Source organism: Hylobates moloch, unplaced genomic scaffold (assembly GCF_009828535.3).
Source record: "Hylobates moloch isolate HMO894 unplaced genomic scaffold, HMol_V3 SCAFFOLD_27, whole genome shotgun sequence".
Taxonomy (NCBI): domain Eukaryota; kingdom Metazoa; phylum Chordata; class Mammalia; order Primates; family Hylobatidae; genus Hylobates; species Hylobates moloch.
In genome coordinates, this window is record NW_026652302.1 from 2338796 (window position 1) to 2352332 (window position 13537).

At 38.8% G+C, this 13537-nt stretch overlaps 1 long non-coding RNA gene across 4 annotated transcripts in view; it reads left to right on the forward strand.

Annotated features, from left to right (window-relative positions):
- Positions 1 to 13537, forward strand: part of LOC116463105 (uncharacterized) — a 280319-nt gene that overhangs the window by 190673 nt on the left and 76109 nt on the right. The window lies entirely within an intron of this gene.

The window sequence follows — 13537 nt, forward strand, 5'->3', positions numbered from 1 at the left end:
AAAGGTTAGAGGAATTGCTAACTAGAATAACCAGTTTAGAGAATAACATGAATAACCTGATGGAGCTGAAAAATGCATCACGAGAACTTCGTGAAACATACACAAGTATCAATAGCCGAACTGATCAAGGGGAAGAAAGGATATCAGAGATATCTAAAATCACCCACATAATTGGAAGTAAAACACTCCTCAGCAAGTGCAAAAGAATGGAAATCATAACAGTCTCTCAGACCACAGTGCAATCAAATTAGAACTCAAGATTAAGAAACTCACTAAAAACTGCATGACTACGTGGAAACTGAACAACCTGCTCCTGAATAACTACTGGGTAAATAAATAAATTAAGGCAGAAATAAATAAGTTCTTGGAAACCAATGAGAAAAAAGACACAACATACTAGAATCTCTGGGACACGGCTAAAGCAGTGTTTAGAGGGAAATTTATAGCACTAAATGCACACATGAGAAAGTGGGAAAGATCTAAAATTGATGCCCTAACATCACAATTAAAAGAACTAGAGAAGCAAGAGCAAACAAATTCAAAAGCTAGCAGAAGACAAGAAATAGATTAGAGCAGGACTGAAGGAGATACAGACACAAAAACACCTTCAAAAAATCAGTGACTCCAGGAGCTGATTTTTTTTTAAAAGATTAGCAAAATAGACTGCTAGCCAGACTAATAAAGAAGAAAAGAGAGAAGAATCAAATAGACACAATAAAAAATGATAAAGGGGATATCGCCACTGATCTCACAGAAATACAAACTATCAGAGAATATTATAAACACCTCTATGCAAATAAACTAGAAAATCTAGAAGAAATGGGTAAATTCCTGGACATATACACCTTCCCAAGACTAAACAAGGAAGAAGTCGAATCCCTGAGTAGACCAATAACAAGTTCTGAAATTGAGGCAGTAATTAATAGCCTACCAACCAAAAAAAGCCCAGGACCAGAGAGATTCATAGCCGCATTTCTACCAGAAGTACAACAATGAGCTGGTGCCATTCCTTCTAAAACTATTCCAACCAATAGAAAAAGAGGGACTCCTCCCTAACTCATTTTATGAGGCCAGGATCATCCTGATACCAAAATCTGGCAGAGACACAACAACAAAAGAAAATTTCAGGACAATATCCCTGATGAATATCAATGTGAAAATCCTCAGTAAAGTACTGGCAAACCAAATCCAGCAGCACAACAAAAACTTATCCACCACAATCAAGTCAGGTTCATCCCTAGGATGCAAGGCTGGTTCAACATATGCAAATGAATAAATATAATCCATCACATAAACAGAACCAGTGGCAAAAACCGCATGATTATCTCAATAGATGCAGGAAAGGCCTTCGATAAAATTCAACACCTCTTCATGCTAGAAACAATAAACTAGGTTTTGATGGAACTTCTCTCAAAATAATAAGAGCTGCTTATGACAAACCCACAGCCAATATCATACTGAATGGGCAAAAGCTGGAAGCATTCCCTTTGAAAATCAGCACAGGTCAAGGATTCCCTCTCTCACCACTCTTATTCAACAGAGTATTGGACATTCTGACCAGGGCAATCAGGCAAGAGAAAGAAATAAAGAGTATTCAAATAAGAAAAGAGTAAGTCAAATTATCTGTGTTTGCAGACGACATGATTGTATATTTAGAAAACCCCATCATCTCAGCCCCAAAACTCCTTAAGCTGATAAGCAACTTCAGCAATGTGTCAGGATACAAAATCAATGTGCAAAAATCACAAGCATTCCTATACACCAATAATGGACAAACAGAGAGCCAAATCATGAGCAAACTCCCATTCACAATTGCTACAAAGAGAATAAAATACCTAGGAATACAACTTATAAGGGATGTGAAGGACCTCTTCAAGGAGAACTACAAACCACTGCTCAAGGAAATAAGAGAGGACACAAATGGAAAAACATTCCATGCTCATGGATGGGAAAAACATTTCACACTCATGTGAAAATGGCCATACTGCCCAAAGTAATTTGTAGATTCAATGGTATTCCCATGAAGCTACCAATGACTTTCTTCACAGGATTAGAAAATACTACTTTAAATTTCATATGGAACCAAAAAAGAGCCCGTATAGCCAAGACAATCCTAAGCCAAAAGAACAAAGCTGGAGGCATTACGCTACCTGACTTCAAACGATACTACAAGGCTGCAGTAACCAAAACAGCATGGTACTGGTACCAAAACATATATAGACCAATGGAACAGAACAGAGGCCTCAGGAATAATACACACATCTACAACCATCTGATCTTTGACAAACCTGACAAAAGCAATGGGGAAAGGATTCCCTATTTAATAAATGGTGTTGGGAAAACTGGCTAGCCATATACAGAAAACTGAAACTGGGCCCCTTCCTTACACCTTATACAAAAATCAACTCAAGAGGGATTAAAGACTTAAATGTAAGACCTAAAACCATAAAAACCCTAGAAGAAAACTTAAGCAATACCATTCAGGACATAGGCCTGCACAGACTTCATGACGAAAACACCAGTAGCAATTGCTACAAAGGCCAAAATTGACAAATGGGATCTAATTAAACTAAAGATCTTCTGCACAGAAAAAGAAACTATCATCAGAGTGAACAGGCAGCCTACAGAATGGGAGAAAATTTTTGCAATCTATCCATCTGACAAAGAGCTAATAACCAGAATCTACAAGGAACTTAAATTTATAAGAAAAAAAAAATCCCATCAGAAAGTGGGCAAATGATATAAACAGACATTTCTCGAAAGAAGACATTTATGTGGCCAAGAAACATATGAAAAAAAAGCTTATCACTGGTCATTAGAGAAGTGCAAATCAAAACCACAATGAGATGCCATGTCACGCCAGTTAAGAGTGGTGATTATTAAGAAGTCAGCAAACAACAGATGCTGGAGAGGATGTGGAGAAATAGGAACGCTTTTACACTGTTGGTGGGAGGGTAAATTAGTTCAACCGTTGTGGAAGACAGTGTGGCGATTCCTCAAGGATCTAGAACCAGAAATACCGTTTGACCCAGCAATCCCATTACTGGGTATATGCTAAGAGGATTATAAATCATTCTGCTCTAAAGATGCATGCACACATACGTTTATTGCAGCACTATTCACAATAGCAAAGACTTGGAACCAACCCCCAAATGTCCATCAATGTTAGACTGGATAAAGAAAATGTGGCACATATACACCATAGAGTACTATGGCCATAAAAAAGAATGAGTTCATGTCCTTTGTAGGAACATGGATGAAGCTGGAAGCCATCATTCTCAACAAACTAACACAAGAACAGAAAACCAAACACCACATGTTCTCACTCATAAATGAGAGTTGATCAATGAGAATACATGGGCACAGGGAGGGGAACATCATACACCAGGGCCTATCATGGGGTGGGGGGCTAGGGGAGGGATAGCATTAGGAGAAATACCTAATGTAGATGACGGGTTGATGAGTGCAGCAGACCACCATGGCACATGTATACCTATGTAGCAAATCTGCACGTTCTGCACATGTATCCCAGAACTTAAAGTATAATTTTAAAAAAAGAAGGAACACACAATTTAGGAGTGTCAAAGTAAGTATCAATATTATTTTGATGTTTATATTCTCAATGTTTTTACATTGAAAGTAGACCTAAATAGTTTTGTTATCTGTTTCTCATCCATTTCTAATATTTAAATAAATTCTAATTGAAAACATGTAAAAAGAAGTTTCCTCACATTGGAATGACTGGTCATTTGGGAAAAGATGATATTAACTCTGCTGTGATAAAACTGAGCAAAGACTGAGTTTTAATCCTTTGAAAATTATCTGTAAAGTCCTAGATAAAAGTTATCTTGAGAATATTATGCAAAGATAAAACTATCTTTCATAAATGAAACTTCTCACTAGAAGTTTAAGAGTTCAGAAAGCCAAGGTCCTGCTTTAATAATTTTTTAAAAATTACTTCATTTATCCACTGTAGCCTTGTTGACATAAGCTCAGTGAATAACTACTTGAGTTTTGGTGACTTGTCTAAGTATAAAAGATTAGGAGGAAAGAGCACTCATTCCAGAAATCTCTAATCAAAGAATGACTTCTGCTACATCCCTTGGAATGGAGCTACTGCTTCTGTATCCTCCCTTAACAGGGAGAGAAGGAGATAGTACTAGAATCATAAGAAGGTCTTTATGATTATTCTTCAATCTGCATATGGTCAAAACAAAATTTAGAAGAATTAGAACATTTAATAGGGTCTGGGGCTTCACGGCTCTGGTTATTGGCTCTTGTTGCCCAACATTCTCTTTTCCTGATTTCTTTCCCTTGGGAAGATTCTCAAAATTGGTTTCAGCCCTACTTTGACTTTGTGCTACTTTTAAGTCAGTTAAACGTTACTAGAAAACATATAAAAACACACAGGAAACAGCTGTAATTGCAAATTGTTCATGTTTATAAAATGTTCATTTCTACTTGGAGGAAGAGAAATGCAATGAAGTATATATCATCTCTTTAATTGGCAAAGTCAATAGGTTGATATTATGTCCTGTTAATGGTTGTGGGGGAAAACAGTGACCTTCAGTTGTTTGCTTCTGGGAGTGTAATTTGGTATATATGTCTGTATAGAGGCATGTAAACTAGTATAAACATCGATTTGGCAATATCCATCAAAAATAAAAATGGGGACTTTCTACCATTAATTAATTCCAGTTGATCTTATCTAACAACTTGAACATGTATGAAATAATGTATGTATGAGAACATTCACTGCAGAATCATTTGTAATAGTAAACAACAAAATACCATGAATTGGTTTTTAAAAATAAAATTTCTAAAATGTCAATCAAGGGAATTTTAGATACTAAATAACCATAACACAGATCTCCATGTTCAGGGGTTACCAGGGAAATGTTATGGAAATGGTTTTGTGACTCTTGGACCCATCAGCCCAGATAAAGAATGATAAGGAAGGGTTAGAGATTGGAGAGAGGATCTATAAGGGTTATGGTTATTTTTGAGAGGGAGAAGCAGCGAGATGATAGCACTTGAGGTTGGCTGTTGCTGGAGAGGATCACTCAGAAATGTGTTCCTTGAAGTTGAGTGTTTCCAAGAACTTGGTGCTGGGTCATGCTCAAGAAATCTCAAGTGCCCATGACAGTCCATAAGGTATCTGCATTGACATCAGTGGCACTACATTTGTCAGAGCAAGTAAGGCATGGTTATTGGCTATCTGTGCATAGGTTATGAGTAACCTTTGCACAGATAGCCAGTGTAACAGTAACCTGTGTACAGATAGACATAGGCTTCCTGTGCACAGATATAACTGACTGGATAGTGGGTATAGTAGGCAAGATCACAACCTCCCAAGATATCCATATCCTGATTCCTGGAGCCTGTGAATGTAAGTTACATGGCAAAGGGAATTAAAGTTGCAGGCAGAATAAAGTTGGTAACTAGCCAACTTTGAGGTGGAGAGATTGTCCTTGGCCCCATGTAATCACAAGGGTCCTTGTAAGTGAAAGGTGGCAAGAGAGTTAGTGTCAGTAGGATGCAGCATGAAAATGACTCAGTTGGCCATTGTTAGTTTTAAAGATGGAAGGAAACGTGAGCCAAGGAATGCAGAGAGCCTCTGGAAGCTAGAAAAGTCAAGGTCATAGGTTCTCTGCTAGAGCCCCCAGAAGCAACATAGCCCTGCAGACACCTGATTAGCCCTGTGTTACCCATGTCAGACTTCTGACTTCTAGAACTGTAAGATACTCCATTTGTGTTGTTTCAAGCCACTGAGTTTGTGGTACATTGTTAGAGCAGCAGGGAAATTAATACAGAAGTTCTGCGTAGCCCCTGGACTAGGAAACATGATAGCAAGGAAGGTGGACAAGGAAGGAGTCAGAAGCTGTTGCCAGTAGCTATACCCAGGACTCAGATCTGCCTCAGTCAAAGGAAATGCAAGAGACAGTTTTCCACCAGTGGTTCTCTGGGGAACTCAGGGAAGCATTCATCAAAAGAGTCTGCTCTAATCCTTCTGTAAGTACCAGATAATGAGGAAGCGTATCCCTGCCCCAGCGGGAAAGGAGCAGCTAGAAACACCCACCATAACCTCTGCTTCAGTGCAGCCAGGCAGCCACCAAAATCATGCCTTGGCATGAGAGCCTAACCTTGAATGCAGATTCAAGCATTTGAATAATACCTTGGACTGGGCATTCTTTCTGTATTGAGACTTAAGTTATCAAAGGCATATAAATCAAGTCATGTGCTCTGTTCAAGTCTTACATGGGGGCAGAAGATGATTATTCTCATGGCATAAGTATCAAAGACATCCCATAAATTGTGTGTAACATATTGATTACCCGCACAATATAATATGAGGATAATGGTTGTATAATGTTTGCCAGATTATGTACACTGGTGTGAACTACCCCCAAGATTCATCAATAAGTGAAAAAAGCAAGATGCATATATATATTTATACAGAGGGCTATTTACATAAAACTATTACACTTGGATATGAATAGAATATCTCTGGAAAGATACGTAAGTAATGTGGGAGTGGTTGCCCCTGCCGAGGAGAAAAGGAACTAGGTGACTAGGAGCAGCAGTGGGGGGGGGGAATGTAAAATTCACTGAACATTCTTTTATTTATATATTGCCTACATAACATTCGTTAAAATACCAACAAGAAAGATAAAAATATTCTTAAAAAAAGAACAAAACTTAGACTGGGAATAAAAGAATAATTCCAGAACTGGAGATAAAGTTACTAGTTGAAAAATGAAAGGAAGGAAACAGTACAGAGAAGAGGGCCCCTCCCAAGTGGTTATGAGGGTTGCTGTTGACCAAGTGGAAAGTGAGTTAGAGTTTCAAAGGCAAGGTGGGAGGGAGGGAGGGGGAATGAAGTGCCCAGCAGGAGAGCCGTTTCTCCCAGGCACAACACTCACTGAAACCCTCAAAAAATGAGGTTGTACATATAGCCAGTACACATGTAGTGGAGCCTCATTATTTCTGATACACAAAATTGCATACGCACTGAATTTTGTAACCCCCAAGCCAATACTCTGCTACTTTTATGGACATTTTTGGTCATACGCAGGGTGATGAAAAATTTGTCACGCAATGTGCGCATGTTCCCAGCTTATGTGGAACAAGGTGACTCTCTGCCCTCTGCTTTCTCGTTTCATTTCTCACAGTGTAAATAAGGGTTCTTTCTCTTCATGGTATGTTCACTAGCACCTTTTTGCATGTTTGTATTTTTTGTTGGTGATTTTGCTTTTCAAATGGCCCCCAAGCATAGTGGTGAAGTGCTGTCTAGCATTCCTCAGTGCAAGAAAGCTTTGGTGTGTTTCCCAGAAGAAGTACATGAGTGTAGGCTTGAGTTATTGTGCTATTGACTGTTAGATCAATGTTAATGAATCAGTAATATATATTAATTAAGTTGTTTTTACAGAAATGCACATAAAACAAGGTTGTATATTGATCACTTGATAAAAATGTCACTAGAGGCTCACATGAAACTAATTCTGTATTTCCCCTAGGAGCAATAATTCAGTATTTGCTAATTCAGGGATCGATGTAACTTTCTAGAACATAACTACTATAAATAAGACTCAACTGTATCTGTGGGTGTGTGTGTGTGTGTGTGTGTGTGTGTATTCTTGTGAAAGTGTTAAGTTACCACAAATCTGAAATTATACAATCTAGAAATTATACAATTTTCTAATTGTGTTGTAGAATTCTAGGGTCAAATATACCCAAGAAAAGGAAGAGAGGTGCTATTTGACTATAGGGAAAATGCTTCTTTTATGAGGAACAGGAGTTTCCTGTAGGAAATAACTTATCCTAATGTAACAAAAAGACTAGGTCCAAGAGTATGCCGAAAACAATGGGTCTCTCAGAAGGCATGGGGAGTCTGGGATATGCCTGGGTGTATTACTCAGATTATCAAAACCCTCAACTACAGAAATTTGTGTTAGAACTTGGAAAAGAGGAGAAAGTAACACCCCCACACAGCTGGTCATGGGTGAAAGTCTTTCCTCTGCTTCAGCAAAGTGACTGTTCTCTATCAAGGAGACACAGCAGGAAAGCAGCAGGTGACATCAGAGTGGGCAGGAGCCAGAGAGATATGGAACCCTGGGTAGTGTGCCCACAACAGGGGAGTGGAGGTTTGGGGTTGGCATTCTGGGACTGTGACACCATAGATGGGAGCAGCAGAATGGAAGGCAGGATGCTAAAGCTTCGACAATAGTGCTCCTGGCCACGACAAAGGAGCACTATTGCCCACCAGGAAATGAAGGAACTCATTCACCCATATGTTCAGAAGCACAAGTGTAAGGCCCATCAGGGCTTCCTTAATGAGTCCTGGCTCTGGCTCTACTAGATATTATACAGATCAAGATCGTCAACTTCCTTGGGATTAAATTTCCTCGTCTCTAAAATGAAGACATTAGACTAAATATTGGCAAATGATCCTTCCAGGTCTCCTTAGTCAATATTGTCATTATTCGTTTTAGTATCTTCATCTATTAGTTATATGTTGACAGTCTGTGGTGTATAAGGAATTATGCCTTGGATTAATAGTTTAAATAGGTATTTCATTGGCCTTCAAGAGTTTACAAAGTATCAAGGAGATAAGACAGATAAATATAACCTGGAGGTAGGCTCTATGGGACAACTTTTGTGCACTCCATACTGTGTATAAGGTTCAGAGTGGGCAAGAGAGTAGGAAATAAAGGAGAGGGGCCCTGGGGCAGAGGTAATACAGAGAAAAAATGCATGAAAGTAGGAAAGAACAACATTTATTTAGGAACAGAGCATATATCAGTTTAACATGGTGGAGGGTTCCTATAGTAGGAATAGAAGACCAGGTTGGAAAGGGAAGTTGGGCCACATTAGAAAGCATACTGAATGCCTGCCAGAGAAGTGTGGATCATTCCCTAAATAAAAGGAAGCTGCTGATGATTTCAGAGCAGTGTCATAATCCTGATATGAGGAGAGGGAAGGGAGTGCTGGATAAAGGAGAGTGAGAAGATCCTAGATAACAGTTAACCACAATTCACCCTTGACCTGGGGATTGTCATCCTTCTTGAGAACTTCCTTGGCATTCACCAACTCCTTGGATCTCTATTCAATATGGTTCCTATGCATATCCTGTCTCCTACCCTCTGATGTTACAGCTGAGTAGGTCCTTTCCAAGAACATTCTACCATTCTATTTCCTTTAATGATGCTAGAAAGAATTGGGAAGACTGGCTGCCTGTAACTTTGTTGCTGCAGCTCTCTCTTCTTTGGTCACGTACATTAGGGAAACTTCACCTCTTTAAGACTCGTGCCTTATCCAGCCACCTACATTTGTGCTTAGGTGCTAATATGAATCCATCTGGACTCTTTTTCCTACCTGGGGCTTTTGCTTTAAACCTTTTCTGCTCTTCTGTCCTGTAGTACTCTACTGAGCAGTGTAGGAACCTCAAGATCCTTTCTCCTTTCCTTTAAAGCCTTATTATGTATAGTCAAGTCTTAAATATCCCTCTTTGCTTTGTCCTCTCTGCTCTTCCTGACACCGGTCAGATCTCCAGAGCTGAAGACACATGGCAACAAAAGTAACACCTTGCTCCAAGGCAAAGAGCATTCAGGAGAAGGAAGAAAGCTTTGCTAATTCTCCCGATTCTTCCTCTTCTAAGTTTCCACTAGCTAGGCCTAAACAAGGGTTTGCTGGGGCATTGCTGAAGGAGGCTTTTTTAGATCCTCGATGGAACTCTCTTATCTGTATTTCCTAAGGAGGTTAGAGTGAAAAAGGCAGGGAAAATGGAGCAAATGATACTCTAGAAAGAGCATGAACTTGAGAATCATACCTGTCTCGATTCAGATTCTAGGTCTTCCACTTACTGGTGGCAGATACTTCTGTAGACTTCCGTTTTCTCAATTGTAAGTGGGCATAACATCAGGTAGATTTATTTTGAAAATACAATTAAAAGATATAAGCAAAAAACTACCACATAGGAGGAACTCATTAAATGCGATGTCTCCTGCCACTTCCTGTAGTGAGGCCCTTCTCCCCCATTTTTCATGACATTTAGTGCCTTCTGGTTGGTTTGTCATCTACTCAAACTTGTCACAGAAAAGAATCTATTATCGGTTATTTTGACAATTCCATTATACTACCTCATTTTGAAATATGTTATCTTTAGTAGTAAAGTAAAATGTTTTGCTACTTATTTAAAATACTTCAATCATTTTGTTGTTTGAATGCTCCAGAAATCAAAACATCACAATAGCCGCCTACCGTAACCCGTTTTCTGCCTGGCGATCTTTTGTCCATTCCTTAGGAGCTACCTCCTCAGATATGTCTCTTCTCCGACCTTTCTCCCTACCCTGGTGAAGTCGATCAGGGTTTTTTCAGACCTTCTCTGAACTGTGCACACATCTTTATGAGAACACATGCTTCATTATAGTATAATGAGGTGACGCGTCTACCTACATCCCCAGAGTGAGAACTCTGTGGGATGTCTATTGACCATTGACTTTTTCTCTTGGGCTCATTATTCCCTCTTCCTCCCCAGTTTAAGCATTCAGTGTTCTCATAGCATCCCCCTTTTTTCCGAGGGCACCTTTATACCAGCCCACATGCAGCCCTGACCTTCTAGAAGGTTTTCTATGCTTTTGATCAATCTACATTCATTCCCTTCAAAATATTTCTATCCTGTGACCCAATCCTAATAGCCAAGCTATGTAACTAGTAACTAGTTAATCCAATGAAATAATTCATGCTAAAATGTTATCAGGCAATGGTTTGAAATGTGTGTCATATGTAATACTGATACATGCTGATATTTGCCTTAAAATGTAACTATTGAAATATATATCAGACATTGCACCTGGCTAATGAGTATCTTTTGGAGCAGAAAAATAGCCTTTCTCTCTTAAATATCGTGATATATTATAGGGCTAGCTCTGCAGCCAAATTGTGTCATGTTATTACATTGGTACAAAAGTAATTGTGGTTCTTGCCATTGAAAGTAATGGCAAAACCCGCAATTACTTTTGCACCAACCTAATAAATCCCTGTCACTTTCTCAACTTGGGCGCTATTTAACTTTTGTGTTTCTTATATAAAGCAAATTTCCTCATAATAAGGGATATGAGGATCCATTATTATGGATTATAATAATGGATATGAGGATATCCCTTATTATGAGGATGATAACAGAGTGGATGATAACAGAAGGTTACTTTCTAGGATTATCCTGAGGATTAGTTAATTTAATACATGTATTGTGGTAAGACAGAACCCGCCATGTAATTGGCCCTGTATAATTATAAAGACTACTCTTTTCCTTGTACATCAGCCACCTGATGATGGAGTCATAATCTAATATAGTGAGAGATTTCACTTGAGAAAATGTAAACCAGCGTTTTCACATTTGGTGTAAACCCACAATTTCATGACCATGTGCGACAGAAAACTTGAAAGGGAATACGTGTTTGTGTGTGTTGCATTTGAAAGAGCACTGGATTAGGAGTTAGATCAGCTGTACAAACGTGAGATCTTGGTGTTCTAGCTGATCTCTAGAAAAATAGCACATTACCTGCCTCCTTAATACACAGGGTGTTGTTAGAATCAAATGGGTTAAAAAACAATCCCTTGGTAAATTGTAAGGTGCATGCAAATAGGAGTCCTACCATTAGACTGTGACCTTTTTCAGCAAAGGAACAGCTCTTGTTACAGTGTCTGTCAGACAGTAAATGCTTACTGTGTGCAAATGACTGCTTAAGGAGAGCATTTTTGCATTAAATATTGCTAGGATGATATTTTAAAACTTTAAAAACTATTATAAAATAAAACAATATTTTATAATTTCATAATCTTATGGAGCTGTAAGACTTGAGAAGTGTGAGGGATTTTATGCATTCTTTCATTTCCATGATTTTTGAAAATTGTTTTCAAGCCTGCGAAGTGTTTTAAGGGGAGCTTTTGCTTACAATATTACCTTAGTAATTTGCTGGAGTTACATGAGTGCTGCTCCCTGTTCCCTTTATGGAGGGCTCTGGATCTCACTCACTTCAAACCACTGCAGTGCCCAAGGGAGAGCAAAACTTAGCACATGCTGGTTGAACAAATGAATGAAGGGGTGAGTGAATATTTTCTATATTTACTCAAAAGAACAGCACTTAAAGTATTCGTAACTTTCCTGTGACACTAACTATTCATGTTTTAAGGGCTTTTTGTTTGTTTTGATTTTTTGCTTGGAGTAGAGTGGCATGGAAACAGTGTCTTTCTTTACAATGATTGTCATGAAAATTATCATTTATCAATTGCCCTGTTAACAAATTCACAATGTTAATTTCATTGCCGTGGTTTATTTACTGCTGTGAAATCACAGCATATCATATTCTTGTCTGCCTTAGTCCCCTGACAATGTTCACTAGAGAACTGTAGAGGATTAGATGCTACCTCAGAGATAGGTGCACATAGACCTTAGTTAATTGAGGAGAGAAAAACATGCGTTAGTCCAGTTTCATTTTGAAAGCAAAAGAATAAAACTATAGATGACATAAAATATATCTGATTTAATCAGCATTGATCATTTTCAAATTCAGAAGATCAGTTCATCTTCCTAAAGTCAATAGAAAATCTACGTACAATGTATGTAGATAATTGCTTCCCATTATAAATTTACTTGAACTTAATGTCGTGTTAAAAATTGTGGCAGAGAGCCGGGCGCAGTGGCTCACGCTTGTAATCCCAGCACTTTGGGAGGCCGAGACGGGCGGATCACGAGGTCAGGAGATCGAGACCACGGTGAAACCCCGTCTCTACTAAAAATACAAAAAATTAGCCGGGCGTGGTGGCAGGCGCCTGTAGTCCCAGCTACTCGGAGAGGCTGAGGCAGGAGAATGACTTGAACCGGGTAGGCGGAGCGTGCAGTGAGCCGAGATTGCGCCACTGCACTCCAGCCTGGGCGACAGAGCGAGACTCCGTCTCAAAAAAAAAAAAAAAAAAAAAAAAAATTGTGGCAGAGAGCTTCATGGGTCTTACCTAAAATAGATTTCGTGCACAGACATTTGGGACTAAATTTAAGTGTCATTTTAGATCTGATAAAATAAAAACTTTGGCCAAATTTAATTTAAAAGAGTTTAATTGATTAATGAAGGATTCACAAATCAGGCAGCCCCCAGAATCACAGCAGATTCACAGACACTCCAGGGGTGCCTCATGGTCAGAACAAATTTATAGGCCAAAAAAAAGTGACGTAGATGAACAAGAAGTGAGGTATAGAAAGAGTGAGACTGGTTATAGCTCAAGAATTGCCTTATTTGAATGCAGTTTGAACATTACACAGTCTATGAGTGGTTGAAGTATAGCCACTGGGATTGGCCAACACTCAGCCATTTTTACGGGTACATACTAATAAGTTAGGTTTTTAATTTTGTCTATTAAGCTAGGTTACAGTTCATCCACAAGGACTCAACTATAGAAGTATAGAGTCCTTCTCAGACCATATTTAGTTTGCTCTGACAATTCTTCCCTTTTGGTCATTTTCTCAACATTGAGAGATTGA